Source organism: Aethalodelphis obliquidens, unplaced genomic scaffold, assembly GCF_003676395.1.
Source record: "Aethalodelphis obliquidens isolate GAN/ISIS:26980383/991018 unplaced genomic scaffold, ASM367639v1 scaffold7, whole genome shotgun sequence".
In the NCBI taxonomy this organism is placed as follows: Eukaryota; Metazoa; Chordata; class Mammalia; order Artiodactyla; family Delphinidae; genus Aethalodelphis; species Aethalodelphis obliquidens.
Window position 1 is genome coordinate 10,721,892 of NW_020837951.1, and position 9,015 is coordinate 10,730,906.

At 51.4% G+C, this 9,015-nt stretch overlaps 1 long non-coding RNA gene across 1 annotated transcript; it reads left to right on the forward strand.

Annotated features, from left to right (window-relative positions):
- Positions 1–4,724: 4,724 nt before the first annotated feature.
- On the forward strand, positions 4,725–8,016 carry LOC113620206 (uncharacterized). The gene is made up of 4 exons (XR_003432690.1): positions 4,725–6,026; positions 6,667–7,606; positions 7,702–7,763; positions 7,887–8,016. It is a non-coding gene; the product is annotated as an uncharacterized LOC113620206 (long non-coding RNA).
- The last annotated feature ends 999 nt before the right edge of the window (positions 8,017–9,015 follow it).

Below are 9,015 nucleotides of genomic sequence, written 5' to 3' on the forward strand. Positions count from 1 at the left end.
GCCAGCAAGAGCCCTGGCCAGGCACAAATGGGTCTCAGAAAACACTGGAAGTGAAGTAACGCCCGCTGTGTCCCACCATTCAGCCTCATGCCACCTGGAAGTCTGGAGCCATCACCAATGATGCTTCATACCCTTTCTCCTTTCCCAGATAAAGTCTATAAGCATGAAAATCAAACAGATCCCAGCGCGGGAGGACACGGAGGTTCACACATTTTGGACTCTGAAAAGCACCAATTTATTGTCACTTTCTCCCGTTTTAAACAGTACTTGCGTCCACCAGGCCCCAACCCCAACCCCAAGTCGAAGGGGAATTATAAGAGGCTGGTCCAGGGCATACAGTGTGGGCTCAATAACTGCTGACGGCCCCAGCTTTCCGTTCACATCTGCCCGTATTTGCTCCCAGAGACTCCTTGGCACCCACCTTCCTTGCTCGCCAAACACTCGTTGGCATTCAAGAGAGATGTGAAGTTTGGTCGTGCCACTGCACGTCCCTTCTCCACAAGGCACCAGTGGGGAATCCCTCGTAGGCTGATGGGCCCCAGGGGCAAAGGGCTCCCCTTCACCCGCACTGATCCCTTCCCTGTTCACAGCCCAAGTCCTCACCGGTTTCGCCTGACCTGGTGGCTGTGATCGGCTCAACCTCTGCGGGGTGTTTCAGGGACCGAATCCGGCATCTGCATCTGCGTGCTTTCCGCCTGGCAGCTGTACGTGAGACCGACGGGTGCGGGCGGTGCTAGGAGACCCCGCCCCTCGGCCCCAGCCCGCCAGTACCGGGACCCCAGCCCGACAGCGCGCAAGGGACTGGGCAGGCACAGGCCAGCAGGAGACACGTGAGTCCGCGGGGGAGGAGGGGATCCTCAGTCTCTGGACGAGACCTGCGTCACACATCTCCCCACAACGCACAGGTAAAGTCACCCTATTAGAAGGGGCACCTTGTGAGCCTCGGATCCCAGATCAGTTTGTGGAAACCCAAGGATCCTTGAACTCCCTAGTCCTTTCTCAGACCAGGATGAGGAGGGAGCACCCAGCATCTAGCCTGCTACGTGCCCTGAGCTGGTCCCCTACAGGCCTCATCGCCTTTACCTTCAACCCGACGTGAGGAGGGGCTGTCATGCCCGTTTTCCAGATGAGGACTGAGGGCTTTCATCCCGAGTTAGACGGCTGGCCAGTGACAGAGCCCGGCCTTGAAGCCGGGCTCTGGGTCTTCATCTAGGTCATTCAGAAGGTAACACGAGGGGAGTTCCCTGGTGGTCCAGTGGTTAGGACTCTGCACTTTCACTGCCGGGTTCAATCCCTGGTGGGGGAACTAAGATCCCACAAGCCGTGGGGACCAAAAAAAAGGTAACACACGAGGGGGGAGAGGCCCTGTTTGGAGGAAGGGGAGTAGGATTTTGGCTTCTGGGGGGGTCGGGGGGTGGCAGTGCAGAGGGAGGAGCCCCCACATCCCGGCATGGGAGGTGTGCAGCTGGGTCCAGAGGTAGCTGTGCTGCCTTGGTAGCAGGGATTCCTGCTGGGGAGGGAGGTCAGACATCCAAGTTCATCTTGACGCTGGAACCACCTTGCATAATTTCTCTGAGGCCGTGTTTCCCCGTCTGTAATATGTGGATGATAAATAGTACACAACTCATGGGGCTGCTGTGCAATTTAAACGACTTTGACTTAATATGTACAAAGCCCATGGCTTGTACCTGGTGCCTGGCACACAGTTCACTTAGCATTCCTGTCAAAACTTAATTTACGCTTAATAGCCAGCCGGCAACACAATGATTTATTGTTTTCTTTTTTTCCAATTTTTAAAAATTGTGGTAAAATACACAACATAAAATTTACCATCTTTTGATTTTTTTTTTTTAAAGAAAGAGGAGGGGAATCAAAGTGGATGATACATGGGTGTTCAGTGTACCCTTCTTTCAGCTTTTCTCCAGGTTTGAGAATTTTCAAAATAAAAACTGGATATAAGAGGTCCCCACTTGGGGCAAAGCTCTGAGCATTTCCTGGGTTCCTGGGCCAGCAGAGTGCACGCAGGACTTGGCCCTGTGGTGTCTGTGACCTGCTCACCCCCACCCACCCAGCCCAGTCTGGAGCCAGCGGGAAGGAAAGGGGGGGACGGAGCCCTTGCTCTGCCCGGCCCTGGGTGGGCCTTTCCACACTTGCACCATCTCCTTCAAGACAGGATTCAAGACAGGGGCCCAGGTCTACATCTGTGCAAACTGAGCCTGGAGAGAAGTCAGGACTCACTTAAGGTCACACAGCAAGGAAGAGGTGGATCCCAGGTCTGCCTCCTAAGCCAGGCTCTTTCTCTCTGTGGGTGGGTGGGCTTTGTGTCGACCCCAACTCTCCCAGCCACTTTCTTATGCCTTCTGGTGCTCCTTGCCTTCCTGTCCCTCCCAAATCTCTCCCCTGTAACCTGTTATGACCTTCCTATCCTTGGCAACACCCCTGCCTCTGGGGCCCCCATCCCACTCCTTCCCTTCCTTGGGGTCACATTTCCCAGGAGTCACTCCTGGAGATGGCCAAGTACTATGAGGGTGTGGGTGTGCTCCATGGATTCTGGGACTGTTTGGGGCTGTGACTCTGCCTCATCTCGCTTCCCCAGAGCCTGGGTACTATCTTACCGGCAACCGGGGGCCATTCATCGGCGTTCTGGGCAGGCGGCTCCGACAGGCCCCTTGTCTCCATAGACAAGGCCCGGAGGCCATGGGTGAATGATGGCCATTGAGGCTCATTGTCCGTGTAGATGGTGGGGGGATGGCGGAGGGTGGGTGGGGGCGATGAGGACAGCCAGGGTCCTTCCTTCTTCCTGGGGCCTGGCCCTGTGCCAGACCCTCAGCCAAACTGTCCATAGTCCAGGGCTAAGAATATTGGAAGGAGGAAGCCAGCAGCCAGAATGTTTTCACTTTGGGGTTACAACAGACCCCACACAACTGGGATTTGGCCATCAACCAACTTTAATGTGACCTGGGCGAGTCTCTCTGCTTCATGTCTTCTTGCACCAAATGTGGAGAATCACTCCTTCCTTTCAGGGACATAGAAGGTGGCTGTGAGAAGAGCTGTGTGAGTACTGGGGTTGGGAGAGCCCCAAAACCTGGGCCTATTGTCATTTTTCTCTGGGGAGGATGGGCTTCTGCTCTACAGACCAAGTCCCTTCCTCTCTCCCGACCCCTGCCTACTCTGGATCCTGAGAAACCCGGACAGGCCCAGAACCAGCCGTGCCTCCCCTCTTACCTGCCCCAACCCCTTCTCCACTGGGCAGTCGGAGCAGGCTCTCTAAAATTTCCATCCCCTGCTCAAACCCTTCTGTGGCTCCCTGATGCCCCAGGAGAAAGTCCAACCTTGGACACATGGCTAACGTGACCCATGTCTGCCCTCCTTCCTCCCTCACTGTGCCTCTTCCCCTTCACTCAGTGGCCCAGCCTGTGACCAGACTGAACATTTTGCCATTCTCACCCCCGGGCCTTTGCACGTGCTATTCCCTCTCCCCAAGACTAGGCAGGAGTACCCCACCTCCAAGTCCTTTCTGGCTCATTTCTACTCATCCTTCAGGTGTCCACTTAGACCTTCTAGGATTCTTTCCCTCCATCCTAAACTGTTTCAGGAGCCCCCAGATCCCTACAAAAGCCAGGGAACTGTCTGCCTTCCCCCTACGCCCCCAGCACCCGGGAAAAGCTTGACAGAGAGAGCACTTTGTGTTTGTTGAAGGACAGAAGGAATGATCCCACAGATCTAGACACACCCAAACAGACACCTTGTGACCCTAAGGTTTGCATGTGAGTGTGTGCCCGGGGGTTGGTGTAGGGGGCAGTGGGGAGAGGACTTGGCTTCATGGCTCCCAAGGCCTGACAGTCACACCACCAGTTGTGGCCACACAATTGGTGAAACAACTATTTAGTGCCAACCTGTTTAGGGCCCTCCTCGGCCAGTGCACAAAGAGATGCCCCTCTTTCCCCCTCCCCACCTGGCGCCACCTGTCACTGGGGCAGCTCCAGAAGCAGGGAGGCGGAGGCAGCTGATGTAGTGGCCTTGAGCTCGAAGTCAGACTCCCTCCCGAATCCCACCCCCCACTCCAGGCCCCTCTCTGCCACCAACCAGCATAGGGACGTGAATGGCTACATGTCTCTGCTCTTGGTCTTGGCTTCCCTCTTCTGTAAAGTGGGGCTCCTCACCCCACGTTAGAGAGAGCAATCAGGAACATCTGTGACACACGTGGCCTGGAGCCTGGACACAGTGAGCTCTCTATTTGTATTAGGAGGAAACCCAGAGCCAGGGGAGAAGTGACCTGTGGTCACGGAGCAAGTCCAATGGCACAGCCTGTCTGCTCTGCTTTCTTCGAACTGCCCACCCCACCCATCTCTTTTCTCCGGGCTTAAACATATTTTTACCTCTACCTGATGTGACAGTGAATAGCCAGTGTGTTCAAGGTTTCTCTTGGGGGCGATGAAATGTTCTAAAATTGATTGTGGTGATTGTTGCACAACTCTGTGAATGTGCTAAAAACAATTAAGCTGGGTGCTTTATTTATTTATTTATAAATATTTATTTAGTTGCATCAGGTCTTAGTTGCGGCACGCGAACTCTTAGTTGCAGCACGCGAACTCTTAGTTGCGGCGTGCACGTGGGATCTAGTTCCCTGACTGGGGATCAAACCCGGGCCCCCTGCGTTGGGAGCATGGAGTCTTAACCACTGCACCACCAGGGAAGTCCCTTGAGTTGGGTACTTTAAATGAATGAATTGTATGCTTCGTGAATTATATCTCAATAAAGTTGTTATTTTTTTTTTTTAAAGAGCAATACTGTACAAGAAAAAGTGCTGGGCTTGGAGATGCAGGCTCTGCCTGTTAGTAGCTGCACGAACTTCTTGAGCCCAGTTTGCTCATTGGTGACTTGGGTCCTGTTCCACACCCTGCCTTCCTCCCAGGAACTTGTAAGATCAGATGGGAAAGTTGAGTTGCAATATGACCAGAGGTAATACCAGTACCAGTATGGTTTCTATAAAAATGGGTTTCTTACTCCAGATATTGACTGGATAAAGAAATGAACATATACTTCACCAAAGAGGAAATACAAAGTGAAAATACATGGGGAAAAGTGTTCCTCCTCAGTTGTAATCAAAGGAATAGAAACAGTAGCAGCTTTAAGGTATCATTTTAGTATACCGATTTTGGTAAAAACCTTTAAAAAGTGGTAATATACTCTGTGCAGGTGCAGTTATGGTAAAATCAATACATCCAGGTACTGTGACATAATATTAAATAGCATAATCCTCTTGGAAATCAATAAAGCAATATATAAGAGCAGAAATAAAGAGTAAAATATTAACCAAAAATGTTAACATCTTTGATTCAAGTAATTCCACTGTATGGGATTTATGTTTGGCAGGCACCCACCTAAATGAGCGTGAAGATGTTTGTCACAATATTATACATAATATTGAAAACATTGGAAGCTTACTATGTCCAATAAATACATTATGGCTTATCCACTTGAAGAAATACTATTAAACCATTAAAAATGAGAATTATAAAAACAACATAGTGATAAGGAAACTGCAAATGACCTAACAGTAAAAGAAAAAAGTAGGAAGCAAAAAGTATGTGTGATATAATTGTAACTAAGTACAACTCTATGTAGACTGTGGCAGATACTGTTGGTGGCCAACACAACATTTGTTCCTTTGTCCTTCTCCTCTGTCCTCAAAATACTTGCTTTCTCAGCTTCACTTGAGCTGTGGTAGCCATGTTACCAGTAAGATATAAACCAAAGTCTCCCGGAGGAATTCAGGGAAATATGTTGCTTTACTTATAAATGGGATTCTCACAGCTTTCACCATCCTCTCCCTCTATCCTCATTCTGCCTTGAATTTAGGCAAGATGCCTGGAGTTGCAGCAGCCTCCTTGTGACAGTGAGGCAGCAAGCATGTTAAAAGGCAACCTATCAAGGATGATGGAGCAGCGACATTGAAAGACCCTGTGTCCATGACATCATTGTGCTGCCTCCCAACCTGGAAACAACCTGCTGCCAGTCTTTTGGTATACAACGAAAATAAACCCCCATTTTATTTAAAGTATTGTTGTTAGCTGCTGCTGAGAGCATTACTAACTGATACATGGACAAAGACTTGAAAATACAGTGGATGGTGTACAAGATTTGAAGTTGGACAGACTGGGGTTCCAATCCTATTTCTCCCACTCTGTTATTGTGTGATTTCAGGCAAGCCACTTCCCCTGTGAGCCTCAGTTTTCTCAGCTGTAAGATGGATCTAATGATACCCACCTGTTGGGCTTTTCTTTTATTTCCCTTTTTTTTTGAAAAAAAATCTTATTTACTTGGCTGTGCGTGTCTTAGTTGTGGAATCTTTTAGCTGCAACATGTGAACTCATAGTTGTGACATGTGGGGTCTAGTTCCCTGACTAGGGATCGAACTCGGGCCCCCTGCATTGGGAGCGCAGAGTCTTAGCCACTAGACCACCAGGGAAGTCCCCCACCTGTTGGGCTTTTCAAGAATGGAATGACTTTGAAGCGCTTAGGTAACAGTAAAGTGGTATTCAGGTTTAGTCTCATCAAGCTAGAAGTCAGAGGTAAAACAAAAAGGAAGGAGCTAGTGTGTTAGAGGAGGGGAACTGGTTATGAAATTTTTTTTCCCTTTTTTTGTCTCAAATCTTCTTCAAGGCTGCTCTGGCTCTCTCTTCTCCTGTCGGTGACCCCAGCTTGGCATGGAAGGGTCTGGATCCAAGCCAAAGGGCTGTTTCTTGGTCCTATGTGGAGGCGGCGGTAGGTGGAGCTCGAGGCTCTCTGCTGAGCTGGGCCGGGGAGTGGGACTCCTCACCTGGCCCTGGCAGGCGGATGGGCGCTGGGGAGGCTTGGCGTCAGCGGCTGTGGCTCGAGGTAAAAATAATCAGGGAAGGACAGCTGCTTCCTTGTCAGCAACCAAGAGGGAAATAAAGCTCATGTCCCCTCCAGCGAAAACCTGCTCTCCGGGTCCCCTGGCTCCTGCCACCAACTGCTCGATGTCTGTGTGCCAATCCAATTTGAATGCCTGCGAGTCACCCCAGAGAGGGCTTATTTTAACTTCATCAAGTGCAGAGAAAAACATCCAGGCTGGAGTGTGGGAGGGGAGGAGTAGCTGCTCGGGGGCCCCAGCAGGGGATGGGATCCGGGGGCTGCTGCCCCTCCAGTGGTTGGACCTGGGGTCCCTGCCTCCTAACCTGGTTCAGCCGAGGCTCGGTGAGCACCCCGTACGTGTTCCCCGAGCACCCCGTGCGTGTTCCCTGAAATCGGGAGGATAACGTCCCAACCCCTTGGCCCCGCTCAGGAAGTCCTTTCCGACGTCCTCAACCTCTCCTATCCCCTCTCTTCTCCAAAACCCTCCTCCAGCCTGTCCCAGGCTCTCCACGAAGGCCCAGACGGCCTGTTCTCCCATGTCTCCATGCCTTTGCACTCACCCTGCCTTCTCTTTGTTTCTTTGCCTGTTGGATGTCTACAAATTCTGGAAAGTTCCTAGTCATGCTTCAAGACTCAGTGTCACTGGCTGCTTCCCCACCTCTCCGGGCAGAGTGAGATGTTCTCCCTGGATCCCCGCAGGGTTTTGTACCCGCCTCTGTTGTCACAAGTAAGTGGGGGGGTCTCCCTCCCTTCCTTCTCTATCCTTCTATCCCTCTCTCCTACCCTCTTCCAACAAATGCACTGAACCCTACTCTCCACCAGGCCCTGTGCTGGGTGTCCAGGACAGATGTGAACCCCAGCCGGTCCCTGCAGCACGAGGTTAGGTGAGTCTCTGGCCTCGGGGAGAGCACAGCAACAAAGCTGCCCAGAAACGGCTGCCTCCAAAGGACAAAGTGAGGAATCACGTTTGTTGATGTTTCTTTTTTCCTCCTTTATTTTTTAATCAGGAATGTGCGCAAGAGACTGTTTCTGACCGCGACTCCAATGACAAGAGACTTGCCTTTTTAGTTCATTCATTTATTGTTTTTCTGTGCATGTAGTGGTTTAATAATGAAAGTAACAAGAAATGTTTCAATAATAAAAATGGAAATAATGTCAATAATTTAAAAATTAATGTTGACCTTTTTGCCGGGCTTAGTCTCTAAGACCTGCCTCCCCCGGAGGTCATTTTACTTTGCCTGCACCCTTAAGAGAATAGAGCACAGTGTTCAAGGCAGCCAGAGCCGGGGACAGAGAACCAGGACTTTTGGACACTGCCGCCTCCCTGTCCCCGAGTGGGAACAGGGGTGGTTGTTGAGCCCCCGGCCCACCTGGGATCCCCACCTCTGTCCCTGGGTTGGGGGGTCAGTAGTGCAGGGGCAGGGCTCTGGCCTGGGTGGAGGTTGTTTGTTTTGCATGTTTGGTAATTTGGAAACTCTGAAAGTTGAATTGTTCCTTAGGGCACATTAGAATATGCCGGCGTCAAGGAGGCTGTGCCAGCATGTCCCAGGCTGAGTCTCTGGCTGGGTGTGGTAGGAGCTGTGGAGGTGGGCCTCTTGGAGGAGGATGGGTAGACGAGGTGAGAGGAAGAAGAGGGAATTCTAGGTGTGCAGGGCTGGGAGGGAGGGAGTGAAGACAGGACTGGAGACAGAAATGGGGGAATTAGCAGGGAGGCTCAGAGAGGTAAAGCAACTTACCCGAGGGCACACAGCTGGAGTGGCTGAGATGGGCTTTGACCTCGACTCTGTCTGACTCTAACACTTACACTCATCTCCCTCCTGACCCCACACACTGGCCTCCAGATGGACTTTCTTGAGAGAGGTCAGACCGACCCCACTGGGCTCCTGCATGGTCCTGCTCCCGAGAGGTCAGACAGGGAAGCCCCTTCTGTTAAGACTGAAATCCTGCAGAGTAGGGTGGAGAGTGCCCAGCTGGGAGTCAGGCAAACTGGGGTTCACCACACACTAGCTGTAGTGGACACCTGTCACTTCCTAGGTGTCTAGCACACCCACTTCTTTTGGGGAATTCTCCTCCCCCACCCTTCATGTGATTCCACTCTGGCTGTCCTTAAAAGCAAACGAGCAAGCAACATTAAGC